Raw genomic sequence first — 13,808 nt, 5'->3', positions numbered from 1 at the left:
TATACTAGCAATTGCCTTTGGAGAAATAAACCAAGTGGCAAGTGCAAGAATGAGAGACAGTCCTGCCATTTACCATCAGCCTTTTTGAACACTGTTACCTTTGTACCATGCTCATATATTATTTACTCAAAAATAAATGACTAAATATTTTAAAAAAGGAAAATTATATGAGGGCTGACTGTGGGATTTGAGTTCTAAGCAGGTTGGCTCAGAACTGTTTACCCACCATACCCCTCCCCAACTGCCACAATTCAAAATCCATTTCTCTGATTCTTAAGGATTCAAAACTTAGTTCTGTATAGGCTTCAAATGAGCCAGTTGGTCAGCTCTGTGGGTCTTTAACTGAATAAGCCCATTCTGTTCTGAGTAATACAATGTCACTGACTATTGACGCCAAGGGTCTACAGAAATGAGGAAATGTAACCTAGAATAGCAGGAGGGTATGAGGAAAAATGGGAAGTCTGAGGCCTGTGGCCAGCCAATTACCAACTCAGTAACTGAGAGATGGTGCAGCAAGCTGCTCCACCCTTAAATAGGAGGGTGCCTACCCCATTTTTTATCCCTCGCCCTGCACTAAGCCACCCTGAAATAGATTGAAGGAAGCACAGCTACATATGAGGAAGAATGCAGTGTCCTTTCTCAAGGGCAGTAAATATCATTTATTTGGGTTTTGTTGCTTCTAAGATCCATTGTCTCCTGAAATCTAATTTACTATGTGCCCTAAGCTTATTTGGGGCTCCATGGAACAGAAATTACTGCAAGGTAGCAGAGTCTCCATGCAGGCCCGAACAGGAGGAGATCAGTCCATCTTAATAGCCTCACTAATGATCAGAAGGAAAGGGCTGAAAACATATAAAAACAGACAGCCTGGTTGGGAACAGGTGGGAACATTTCTGAGAATGTCCTCTGCTTTTTTTTCACGTTATTAGCACCCAGAGTATTTTTTCTTCGTGAGAGAATTTAATCTTCGGGAGTGTTAACCATTTTTTTTTTTAGAGCTGCCATCAGCTCCAATAAAGAGAGTACGATTATCGCTGAGCAGAGATTTGAGGGCTCAAGGAGGCAGCAATCCAAGGGTGTGCAAAGGAATGCCGTGTGGCCAACCTTCTTAGCCTCCACTGGGTGCTCATCTCTGGATTAGCGCGACTAGATCAACTAGCAATAGGTTTTACTACTTAAGCCACTTTTTGCCTGTCTGCTTTTCAGGCCTAGGAGAAGGTGTACTACTGAGTTCGTACTACAGAAAATATAAAAATAATTTCATCCTTCCATTCATTGAATAAAATACTAAGCACATATTGAACATGTACAAGTGAAAGAGAAGCAGCCTATGACACCAAACAAATGTAGGGCCCATCCCTGTCCACTTGGAGTTTACAGCCAGGTGGTAAGATGTAAATAGCATCCATGAGAAGAAACAGAGAAGGCATGAGTTTACACTTGATTTTTAATTGACTTCACTGCCTTTTTTGATGGCTGACAGTTTCCTTACATTCAGTCTATGCCAGGAATAGTCTCTAGGAGAAGTTCAGGGGACAAACCAGCCTGTACCAAGTGTACCACCTCCCTCCTCCAGGCTGCAACATAGTTTTTAAAAGGAGCTCTTCTATGTCCTTGAAACCTAGAGAGAAAAAAGGAAACAAGATCTCTGAGAATAGCTGCATTGTTTCTCAGGATGCTGGGAATATCGGCTGATAAATATCCATAGGCCCCCTCAGGGATGGAAACCTGGCTTCAGTCCAGGTGTCAAAAATGGGAGAATGATGATCAGAAATTTGTTTGGATTTCACTGTCAGTGTGAATCTGCGTCTGAAAACTGGAACCTCAGATGACATGGATTTGATCTTCTTTCCTGCATGATACAAAGCATAGTCTTCCACTGCCAAAAGTATAACAAGGATTTGGAAAAGGGAAAAGCCAGTGTGGGCTGGGGTCATCATGGAAGACTATCTGGGAAGTGGTAGGCATTTGAGCTGGACTCAGAAGCTAAAGAGAGAGGCCTGGGAAGGGCACTTGAGGCAAGAAAGTCATAGGAACCAAACGTTGGAGGCTAGGATGGACTTGACCTGAGAAGAAAGTTGCAGAAGGCCTGAGGGAGCCATTTGTAAAAGAGAAGGCTCTGATCGGCCTTCTCAGTGAGGGGACAGCAGGAGAACCACAGACAACACTCATACCTCCTCTCTCTGGAAAGCTCATTTCCATTATGAATTCAGAGTATCCCAGTGATTTGCAGCTACCGGTAAACATCTGGGATCCAAGGCCCTTCCAGTCAGGCGAGCAGAATTAGAATTTGCTGCAGCACTTCTGGTTCCATGTCACTGACAAATTACCCAATTTTTCTGGTGTATGAATGAGAATTTTAATATCTACCCTGCAGAGTTTTTGTGATAGTCAAGTTTGAATATATCAACAGGGTATGACACATAATAGGAACCCAAAAATGGGAGTCATTGTTATTGGGAAAGGGTAAATGTGGTCCTTGAAAAAACATAGGGAAGAGAACCAGGGCTCTCTGTATAATATCTGGCACTGCTCTCACAAGGAAAGAAGATTGATACCTACTGTGTGTCAGGGTCCTAGACCTTCTGGGCCACTTAGGTAATAAATATTCAAACATTGGATTACCAGATAGCCTCTACTTGCCAGTTTTGATATTAATTTTCATATCATTGTATTATTGTCATAGGGCCCTTAGTTAATTATATGATTCAATGTCTTTTAAGGTTTGTATTACATAAATCTTAAAATTTATATCCGTGGAAATAGAGGGGAAAATCCCATGGCAGAGGACGTGTCTTGACTTTTGTTTTGTAGAATAGTTCAGTCATAACTCTGGTCTCTCTATAATATCTAAATCAGGGTGTCCAGGGGTCACCACTACCAGCAAGTTGCCAGTTTCCAATAGCCTTGGAATGAGGCTGCTGGGCCAAAAGCCCTCACATGTAGCCAAGAGAGAAACCCTTCTGAAGTCCACAAGTGCATGACGCTGCTTCTAAATGGCAGGTGTCCCAAACTCAGAGGCTGGTGGCCTAGGAAGTTGGCCTTGGGCTGGCTTCACCAAAGGACAAAGTAAGTATAACCCTTTAGTTTCTGTGTCCCAAAGAGTTTAAAAAGACTTGCAAACAAATCTGGCCACTCAAGGCTGCACTATGATGGTCCTGGACCGTAGGACCATTATCTTTCATGGGCTGCTTCCTCCATAGAAAATATCTTAAATTATATTTAATGTGTTCATATAAAGATTAATTATTAATATTATATATTACATTATTTGACCTAAACATTTATTTTCTTCTTTTTTTAAATTGTTGTTCCCCTGTACATGATGTCACAATTCTTTTGCTGCTTTTGAGATTTTTTTGTTTTTACTGATACATAATAATTTTACTTATTTATGGGGTACACGTGATATTTTGATACATTCATACAATGTATAATAATTAAATCAGGATAACTTTGATATCAATGATAAATCAGGATAACAGCATATCCATCACCTCAAATAGTTATCATTTTTTGTGTGTGTTGAGCACATTCCAAATCTTCTCCTCTAGCTCTTTTGAAATATACAACAAATTATTGATAACTATAGTCACCCTACTAGGCTATTTAACACTGGAACTAATTTCTTCTATTTAACTGTATTTTTGTACCCATTAACCAATTTTCTTCTTCTTCTGATTTTAAAAGAAATTAAAAAGCTTTGCGGGCCTTAGGCACTGTGCCTACTGTGCATTCTGAATAATTAGGTCCTGATAGGGGTCAGAATTAAATTTTAAAACATGATGGCAGGGAGGAAAGAATTGCAAATATGAAAAAAAAAATACACATCACAGAAGAATACAGAGTGGTAGGTTAGAGAAAGCAGCAAACTGGCTAGCCAAATTTTGTCAAAGTCCCCCAACACAGTCTTACTTTCTCAGAGGTTAAAATCTCCAGGTCTTGAGAATTTGCTCATTTTACATTCAGGGTGATTACAGCTTAATGCAAAGCACCACAGCGATCACTTTTCAGGAGCAAATGTTTTTCTGATTACTTAGAATTTGTGTATCTAAAACTAGTATTTCATGAATGCTAACTGCTGCAATTTCAGTTTCCAATTGAATTGTCAAGTGGTGACTTTGTTCTTTCACTTGTAAACTTCCTTGTAGGGTTCATCGTTTCTTTAGCTTTTCATTTTTCCAGTGATTTTGAAGTACGTTTAGAAACACAGTTCCTGCCAGTCGCCCTGGAGGAGGCTTCAGAAAGAGCTGGAGAATTATGGAAAACGTTGTATAGCACTGTGAGAAATTTCACTTTTAACCTGACCCCAGGCCTGTGTAGTTCTGACCTGAGATCTGAACAGAATCAATACATTTGGCACTCTCACCTGCCAGAGTCTCCAGGACCTCCCCACAGGAAAGCAAGGGGTGCATAGGAGACCTAGTTTTCTGCTCCATATAAAATGACCATCCTGCCCTGTGCTGTGTACTTCAGTGTCAGGGCACCTGCTCTCAATTGTTTTCCTGTTTTTGGAGACAAAGTTACACTGATGTATCCCTTCTCTTTTTTTTTTTTTTTTTTTTTGAGATGGAGTCTTGCTCTGTCGCCCAGCCTGGAGTGCAGTGGCGCGATCTCCGCTCACTGCAAGCTCCGCCACCTCCCGAGTTAACGCCATTCCTCTGCCTCAGCCTCCCTAGAAGCTGGGACTACAGGCGCCCGCCACCACACCCGGCTAATTTTTTTGTATTTTCAGTAGACACGGAGTTTCACCGTGTTCGCCAGGATGGTCTCGAACTCCTGACCTCGTAATACACCCGCCTCGGCCTCCAAAGTGCTGGGATTACAGACGTGAGCGTATCCCTTCTCTTTAAACTAGTTCCCATTCCCATCACCTATTGCATGAAGGTTGTTTTCCTCTAAGGAGAGAGAATAATACTTATTGAGCACTTAGTATTAGCCTAAGTTGGTTCTTTTCCATCATTATCTCATTTAATTCTCACACCACTTAGGAGGTGGAAATAATAGTCTTTATAAGATGAGGAAGCCAAGGTTTGGAGAGGAAAAAAGTGAGAAGACTCAGCCATAAAAATGAGAGGAAAGATACCATGCACCAGACAATTAAATATATGATTTTATTCAGGCTACTATAAGGAGAATGATCGTTAATAAGAACGTCCTCAAAGAAAAGGAAGGGGACCAAGGGTTTTATGCAAGCAGGTTACTAAGGGAGCCATCTGCGAGTCCTATGGGAGTCATGAGCAAGGATGGAGATGAGTCTGTCTTGGAATATGCAAGGGCAGTGTGGTCCTCTGTAGTGAGCCTCCTGGGACACAAAGGAGTGGGGTGGTGGGGTGGGGGATTTTGTAATTGTTGCAACTTCCAGGGAGCACAAGACTCAGGAAAAGTTCAACATTGTCAGTCCCCTTTTTGTTCAAGGTGAAAGTCACTGATTGCTGAACAACTCTGAGGTGATCATAAACCTCCTGAGAAGGTGGAGCGAGATCCAAGAAAGGGTCTCCAGAGGACTTTGTTAGTGTGGTTCCTGTAAAACCACCTGAACCATCCGTGGGGCGTCAATGGCAAATATCAGTTGTTTTAGGGTCTGGAGATCAGGCTTCTTGAAGGGGAATGCCTAAAAGGAAAAAGGGAAGCATTAACATGAAAACTGGTATTGAAGGAAAGAGCTGGGAGTTGAATCTGAAGGTTAATGAGTCCAATGAGTCCAAGACATTTGTGGAGAAAACTCTCTCAGTTATCAAGCATCACTCTTTGAGTTTCTTCAAGCTCCAAAGCTTGGATGTCGATGCTTTTGGTGGCATCATCCATTGTCTTGGTTCCCTCTTATAAAAGGGTATGTATGGTCTAAGCATATCAGTGGACTTTCTTATTTGTCCAGATACAATTTGTCTAGAGAGAACTCTGGCTTATGCATGTTTTGCTGAAGTGGTGAGCCCTCAGAGGTTTGCACCAAACTGTCAGGCTTCAGCTTGCAAGATTTCTTCAGATCCTAGGGAAAACAGCCAGCTTTAAGGTAACCTAAAGTAATGATAGACATCTGGTCAGTCAGGTTTTTAGTTCCCAGTGATGCTGAACCAGGTGGGAGGGAGAAAAATTGAAATAGTTTGGAGGATTGCAGCCAGGCATTGAAGAAAATTGAAAGGATTAAAAATTTGGTAAAAATGGACGCTACGGTCAAGGTGACAGATCAGTCCAGTTTTGTCCAAGGGTTAAGAAGAAAAGCAGTTAAATCTCTACCAGACAAGACAGAGTTGGCACATCTATTGTTTACCTGCAATTTTCAAAGGTGAGAGATCCCATGAGAGTTTCTACAAGAATAATGCAACTGCAAAGGGAATTTGTGTCTGTGTAAAACAAGATAAAAGTCAATCCAAAAAAAATTTAGACAAAATATCTATGAATATAATGATTAACTGTATTTTCAAGGAAAAGTGGATATTATATCTAATTTATAAAAATGGATGAACATTATCTTTACCAAAAAATCTTCAGATTTAAAATACCATAATCCTGACATATAATATACCATGAAAATACCAGGTGTATAGTTAAAAAAAATACCAAGAATATATCAGAAATACCAAGTGAAGAGATTCTGCAAGGCTACGATAGGTCTTAAACATCTGTGTATCAAATAAAACTCCATAGGTAAATGGTAAATAAAACTTCATAGATTTTTAAAAATCCACTTGAAAACCATGAGCCTAAATGATGTTAGATTCAATCTAAATAAGTAAATTGCAATGCAGTTCACATCTTCAAAATAATTGAATTATGACTATACTGTTGTTGTTTGACATCAGGCAAAGCAGCACCAGGACTGTATCACAGACAGCGAGAGGACCGACAAGTATCCAGGAACTTCCCATACAGCATATGATTCTGAAATATTTGTATTAATAATGTTACCCACACAGATTTATCCTAGAAAAGGTTAAGCATCTGCATCCCTTCTGACTTGGCAATGCTTTGAAATTCATCAGTGGTAACATCACATAAACCTCATTATTTCTAGTTTCTCTCTTTTTATAAAGTAAAATAACAAATCCTTTGTGATTTTCTAGGGTCCCCCTAGGAAATCTCAAAAACACATTTTGGTGCAAATGACATCTCTTAGGAGTCAATTTTGTAAAGGCAAAAATCAAAAGCTGTTAGATTTGAACACCTAAGATAGGAATTGGATCATGGGTGTCTGAGAGATAATGTTTTACTTCTCATTTCAAAGTGACAATAAAACATTTAAAAATAAACCTAGAAGGTAGCATGATTGTAAAGAATCTTAGCTCTTTTCTAAATGAGAAGCCTTTGTTTTCTTAAATCATCAAGGATATAATAAAATCAACATAAACCATAAAAGCTTATTCTGTTAAGACACAGAATCTTCGCTATCTAGGCAGATTACACAGAAGGTAAAGAATAACGTTTTATAACCTTACATTGTGAGCAGACCAATGATCCAAGGAAATTTTGTCGCTTTAACAAAGATTAAAAACAAATTTTTGCTTTGCATCAGCATAATATAGAATACTGAAGCTCTTTCTGAAATCTCATAAACAAACCCGTCAAATCTTAGCTAGCTGTGACAATAGATGAAATTTTTTTCACTGTACCTTCTATAAGTGTTTTTATCCATTCAGGTTTGGTCCTAGTCTTTCCTCTTCCTCACTCTGCAACAAATAGTCATTTTAGTTTAAGACAAAACTACTCTCTGTTTTCATTAACCAAAGACATATCCTGCCTACCTTGCATATATAGTTGTTCATTTGCCACTATTGCTCCTAGTGGAATCTCATCCATATATATTGATAAAAACTTTTAACCACAGTAACCTCTATTCCCCAGAGAAAAGTAGGACGCAGGTAACTGTGAACTCTGTCACACACCAGCACTTTGCAGCAGGTTAGCAGAGCTCACACTTTCTGTAACCATACGCATCTCTTATAACATAATGTCCCAAAATGGCAAAAGTAAAAACATTCATTAACACACCCAAAATACATAGCCTCGCTGCAGCCTAGAAAAATTAGAGGCAAACATATATAAACTTAAAATTATGGTTAATAATTAATATTACAATATTCAATCTTACTCAGAAATGATGTCTAATTCAATTTAGCAGAAGTTCAAGATTTTAATTTACCTAAAGACCTTGGGAATTATTTTCAAGATCACATACTGGAAAACATAATTACTGTTGAAATAAAGTCTTTAGAATAAGGATTCTATTTGGTTAAATACAAACTTATGTTTTTCATAATCTTAAACATTAAGTCAAAGTAATGTTAGCTTATTTGATCAGTTATTTGAACCTATAAGGTTTAGAGAGACTACCCCCAAGTAGAATAAAAGTGTATGCTTCTGTTACACTTAATGCTAATAACTCAGAGAAAGTATAGCTGTTTTTATTGAATCAAAATTATTAGACCAGTTTTGTTTGCCAAATATTTACTTGAATTATGTGAACTTGAACTCACAGAACATTTCTGAGCTAGTTAATATAAGAATACCTCTTTTTATCCACATTGAAACTATTTAAGCTTTAATTTCCTTAATTTCTGGAAATTCTAGGAATATTAAATTTATATAAGCACTTATTTACCTCTAAGTCAATGAGAATAGAACTCCTTTAAGGATTTTATCATCTAATTTGGTGATAGCATCCAGATGTAGGAAAATATCACACACTCACTCAATGAGAGGTAAAGGCCTTTCCAAATTCCAGACATATAAACATACAGACACACACACAGAGAAAATTTATAGCTTCAAGTCTAAAATATTAGTCATAGGTCAAACACACATGCAGGAATGCAAAACTTACCAGTTTATAGCAAAGATCTGTTCTCCTCCCAGTGGATACAAGTTTTTAATTGATTTGAATTGAAAACAGAAAAATAGACAAACAGAAAAGACTAACAAACCATATTCCTTGTCATCTTTTATCCAATACAGAAAAGATCTGTTTACATTACATTATACCTATTACATTTACATTAGTCTGTTTACAGAGAATACCGATTTGTCAGACCAAGAAGCCAAGAGAAGCCAGTACCAGAAATCAACTTAAAAAGAATCAAAGTCAAATACTTACTGTGCTACCAAAAGACCAGAGGTCCAGAGCACAGGACCAGGAGTTGGGCCCACCATTGGGTCCCCAAGTCATAAGGAAGGAGGGAACAAACAGGGCTCTGAGAAGCTTCACTATCTAGATGGAGTGAATGAGGATTCAAAGGTGAAGTCTAATCCTATTTGATTCGTCGCGAAAGTTATGTAACATAAAAAGCACCAGACAATAAAGGAGATTATTTTATTCAGGTTATTCCAATAGGGAGAATGTTCATTAATGAGTAATGCCTCAAGGAAAAGGAAGGGGACTTGAAATTTTATATGGGCAAGCAATCGAGGGATCATCACAAGTCTTACAAAAGTCTTGAGAAAACTGGTCTTGTTTTAGAATATATTATACAAGAGCAATGTGGTCTTTTGTGGTTGGTCACTCCCAAGACACAAAATGATCAGGGGATTTTTTTAACCACATTGTCTAAAGCTACATTCTTTTAAAGGTTCAATCCTTTCCTTCATTTCTCTGGCCTTTCTGGACCTGGTTTGGGAGCTGGGCAGATAGAAGCTGCTTGGCAAGTGCTTGTTGAGCTTCCTTGGGTTGACTATAGTGATGGAGGTGCTATCCAGCAGGGAGGACTGGGGGAGGAAGCAAAGGGTCCACTGTGCTCCAGAGAGAGAGGACTCAGGTCAGACTCTGAATGTCAGCAATGAATAAATCCTTGGTTAATATTTTTCAAGAGTTCAGATTTACCTATGCCACTGGGAAAGTTAAATAACTTTACAGAGACTCATGGGTTTTTAAAAATTTCTAAAATGGAAATGTAATAACATACTTCATAGACTTCCCTGAGCCTTCAGAGATAAAACAATAACATGCCTGCTATATATTAGACACTCAGTAAAGTGTTTCTTTCCTTCTCTTTCTTTATAGCTTGGTTACAGCTCCATCTCACTGTACTGGGATCATTCTCTTAGAGTCAACTGCAAGCTCTGTCTGGGTAGGGAGCATATAACATTTACCTTTGAATCATCTTATCACAGTGGGCACAGTAAGTACCCAGCAAATGCCAATTTTTATAATATATAGGGAGAGGCTGAGCTGCTACAACAAAGAGCCTTTAAAATAAAGTGACTTACAAAAACAGAAATTAATTTCTTTTTCATGAATTAGCCTGGAGAGTAGCTATCCAGGCTGATGGAATAGCTCCACTCCATGTGACCATTCGGGAATGCAGCTCTTATTATTTTGTGGCTTTGCCTTAGGAGGTTAGCAAACTATATCCCGTGAGTGGACCACCTGTTTCGGTAAATAAAGTTTTATATAAACAAAGCCATGCTCGTTTGTTTATATATTGCTCAAGGCTGCTTTTGTGCTAAAATGACAAAGTTAACTAATTTCTATAGAGACCATATGGCCCGCAAGCCTAAAGTATTTACTATCTTACTACTTACTAACAGCTGACCCCTACTCCAAGGCAGAATCCCCATCTGCCTCGTTGAAGCTGGGTGGCTGCAAGGTCTATGTTCCCAGCATGGGTAGAGGACAGATGTTCAGAAAAAGCGGCCTTTGTTTTCATTAGACATGATCAGACTTTGCATGTATCATTTCTACTCTCATCTCCTTGGCCTGAAATTTGCCACATGGCTATATTCAGCTGCAAAGAAAGTTAAGAAGAGTAGTCCCTAGCTGGACAGTCATGTGCTCAGCATAAACCCAAATAGTTTAGTTATAGAAAGAAAGAAGGACTGCAGCCACATATCCTAAAAAGGACCAGTATCTAGTGCATATAAAGAGCTCTTGAAACTCAAGAAATCATTTTTCATTGTCTCCAAAATGAGCAATCTAATTAGAAAATGAACAAAAGACATAAACAGGTATTTCATTGAAAAGGCTTTACAGATGGCAAATAAGCACATGAAAAATTTTCCACATCATTCCCCATTAAAAAAATGAAAATTAAAACCACACGGAGTTATCACTACATACTTATCTAAATGACTAAAACAAGAAATAGCAGAAATACCAAATACTGGTGAGGATATAGAGAAATTGGACCACTCATACATTACTAGTAGAAATATAAAATGGTTAAGTCTACTCTGGAAAACAATTGGTCAGTTTCTTATAAAACTAAACATAATAATTATCATAAACAACTATACATAAACATGCAACAATCATACAACCGAGAAGCTGGACACTTGGACATTTGTCCCAAATAAATGAATACTTATGTTCCTCAAAAATCTGTACACAAATGTTTCTAGCTTCAAACTGGAAACAATTGGATATTCTCCAAAGAGTGAATCTTCAAACTGTGGTACACCCATACTGCAGAAGACTGCTCAACAATAAAAAAGGAATTATTAATACATGCCACAACTTAGATGAATCTCAAGGGAATTATGCTGAGAAAAAAAGAAAACCCAAAAGGTTACATACTGCATAATTCCATTTAACATAACACCTTGAAATGCCAAAATTAAATAAATAGGAAATAGATCAGTGCTTTCCAGGGTTTAGAGAGACAGTGGGGAGGTAGGTGTGGTTATAAAAGGGCAACTCGAGGGTTTCTTGTGATGATGGAATTTTTCTGTACCTAAATATAAGCATAGTGCAGGTAAAATCTGAGGAATCTGTAAAAAGGAAAAGAAGAAGGGGATGGATGCTGGGGGAGAACTCGCAGTCTCCACCACAAGTGTGTTATTGTTCTGGTGCAGAGATAAGAAAGGAATATTCTTATCACTCTGACTTCTTTTTTGCTCAGGTCTTCTTCTGAACTTGCTAGGTGGCAGAGAATACTAGCATGTGACAGTAAGTATCTCCCCTTTCCACCCTCCCAAAAAAGGAGAAAAGATGAAAACAGCAGCTGTTTCTTTGTTAATAAAATAAGGAATTTTTATTATCCCATAAGAATTCCCCCATGAAAAGATTAGAGAATTAGAAATAACAGCACCCTACCCCCCATTACCAGGTAACAAAATAATAAGCTGAACACTTGAGGGCTTTACCAGAGCAAATAACAATGAGTTTGTTTTCCTTTCTGTAAAACTGGGGTGCATGAATCATTTAAATTGCAAGAGGGATTCTTGGAAATGGCAAACAAACCCTTTTAATCATCTGAGCTTTCCAAGGCAACAAGAATCACATAATAACGTGTGGTACAGAAGGAATTACAATCTGGTTGACCAGGCTGAAAAAGTACCTTGTGTTCTTGGAATGTGGGCTAGTACCAGTTTGCCCCAGGGCGACCTTTACTGCCCAGAAATGGTCATTAGCCTGTCCATTTGTTGTCATGCGCATTAATGCAGAGTGTTTTCTCTTTTATGCCAATATGAAGTTTCTTGTCCTAGGCTCCCTATAGGGGGTGTCAAGGGTTTTGACTGAGATGAGCATAGGTGCTACATCTGTTCCAGAAGCCTGAACACAGTTGCTAAATTGGGGCTGGAGGTGGCAGAGAGGGACTCTGCAGGCTCTTGAATGGTACTTTCCTCTGCTCCATGGCTTCTTTCCCCATGCCAAGGCACCATCCACTATGTACCATACCTCTCCAGATTAGAGAATTATCCTCTCTCTTTAATGAGGGTGGATTTATCCTTGAGTGGACCTGGGAAGAGGACTCCAATTCCAGGGCTGAAACAAGGGATGGTTTTTTTTAAAGTCCCACCTTATCATGCATTCCACAAGTATTTATCAAATATCAACTATGTGGCAGGCGGGCTTCATGAGGATGGGATTAGGCTGGGATTAAATAAATCCCAAAGTGACCCTGACAGCTAACATCACAGGTTCTCTGATCTTCATGTCACCAAAGCCTGTGAGAGCCTGAGGGTAGCTGATCACAACTGTGGACAGTATGAGCAAGTCTGAGCCATGTATGGGCTCTGCATCCCTTGTTACTGTGTTATTTTTTTAGAGGGATTCACTTAGAAAATACTGCTATACATCATTTGCATAGCCGACTTATTTGTCTAAGTCAGTGGTTTCAAAGTTTATTGTACCTCAGAATCACCTGGAGGGCTATTTAAAACACCATTTCTGATTCAGGAGCTCCGGGAAGGGGCCCAAGAATGCACATTTCTGACAAGTTCCCAGCTGCTGCTGTTGTCTGGAGACCACGCTTTGCAGACCACTTAAAACCATATTTCCAAGTTTCTGCTACTCTTTATCTCACTCTTAGCCATATATGATACAATGTTTGGTGAGGAAGAACTTGATTTTTCCTAAACCAGCAACTTAGCGTTGCTTCTCCATGTAGGTGGAGCCAGCACGTCCTTTCCACACAGAACTGTATTGGAGAAAAATCTCTTCTGAAATCACCCCTCTTGATTATGTAACTCTAAAACCAGGAGGAAGCAATGAAAATGTCTTTGGGTCTTGATGTCTCTCCCAGGTCCTCTTGGTGTGCAGAGTTCTGGGTGGGAATGAATCTGAATAAGAAGCATGGGGGTCTGTTGGTGGGAAGAGACCCCTGTATAACCCTCACTTATAAGTAGTTTTCAATTGCTACAGAAAAAGTCACCCAAAATTTAGCTTAAAACAACTCCTATTGACTATATTATGGTTTCTGTAGCTTAGCAGTCCAGACGTGACTGAGCTAGGTTCTCTGCAAAGGGGCTGAAATCAAGGTACTGGCCAGGCTGCATTCCTTTCTGGGGTTCCAAGTCCTCTTCCAAACTCACATGGTTTTTCACAGAATTCAGTTTCTTGAGGTCGGAGGACTGATGTCCTCATTCTCTTGCTA

General features: G+C 39.0%; 1 long non-coding RNA gene across 6 annotated transcripts in view; it reads right to left on the bottom strand.

Moving 5' to 3' along the window:
• Positions 1 to 1,429: 1,429 nt before the first annotated feature.
• The window catches only part of LOC135964818 (uncharacterized), a 147,971-nt gene continuing 135,592 nt past the window's right edge, over positions 1,430 to 13,808 (bottom strand). For 2 of the 6 annotated variants that reach the window (XR_010577488.2, XR_010577495.2), the window contains exon 3: positions 1,430 to 1,621. This is a non-coding gene — a long non-coding RNA (uncharacterized lncRNA). Of the gene's footprint in view, positions 1,622 to 5,100; positions 5,615 to 6,271; positions 6,345 to 7,610; positions 11,406 to 13,808 lie in introns of those variants that run through there. The other 4 variants (XR_006699585.3, XR_012417902.1, XR_012417896.1 and 1 more) reach the window with 4 other exon arrangements.

The sequence above is a fragment of the Macaca fascicularis genome, chromosome 1 (assembly GCF_037993035.2).
Source record: "Macaca fascicularis isolate 582-1 chromosome 1, T2T-MFA8v1.1".
Taxonomy (NCBI): Eukaryota; Metazoa; Chordata; class Mammalia; order Primates; family Cercopithecidae; genus Macaca; species Macaca fascicularis.
The sequence above is the reverse complement of the archived record's forward strand: the minus strand, read 5'-3'. Positions and strand labels throughout refer to the sequence as shown.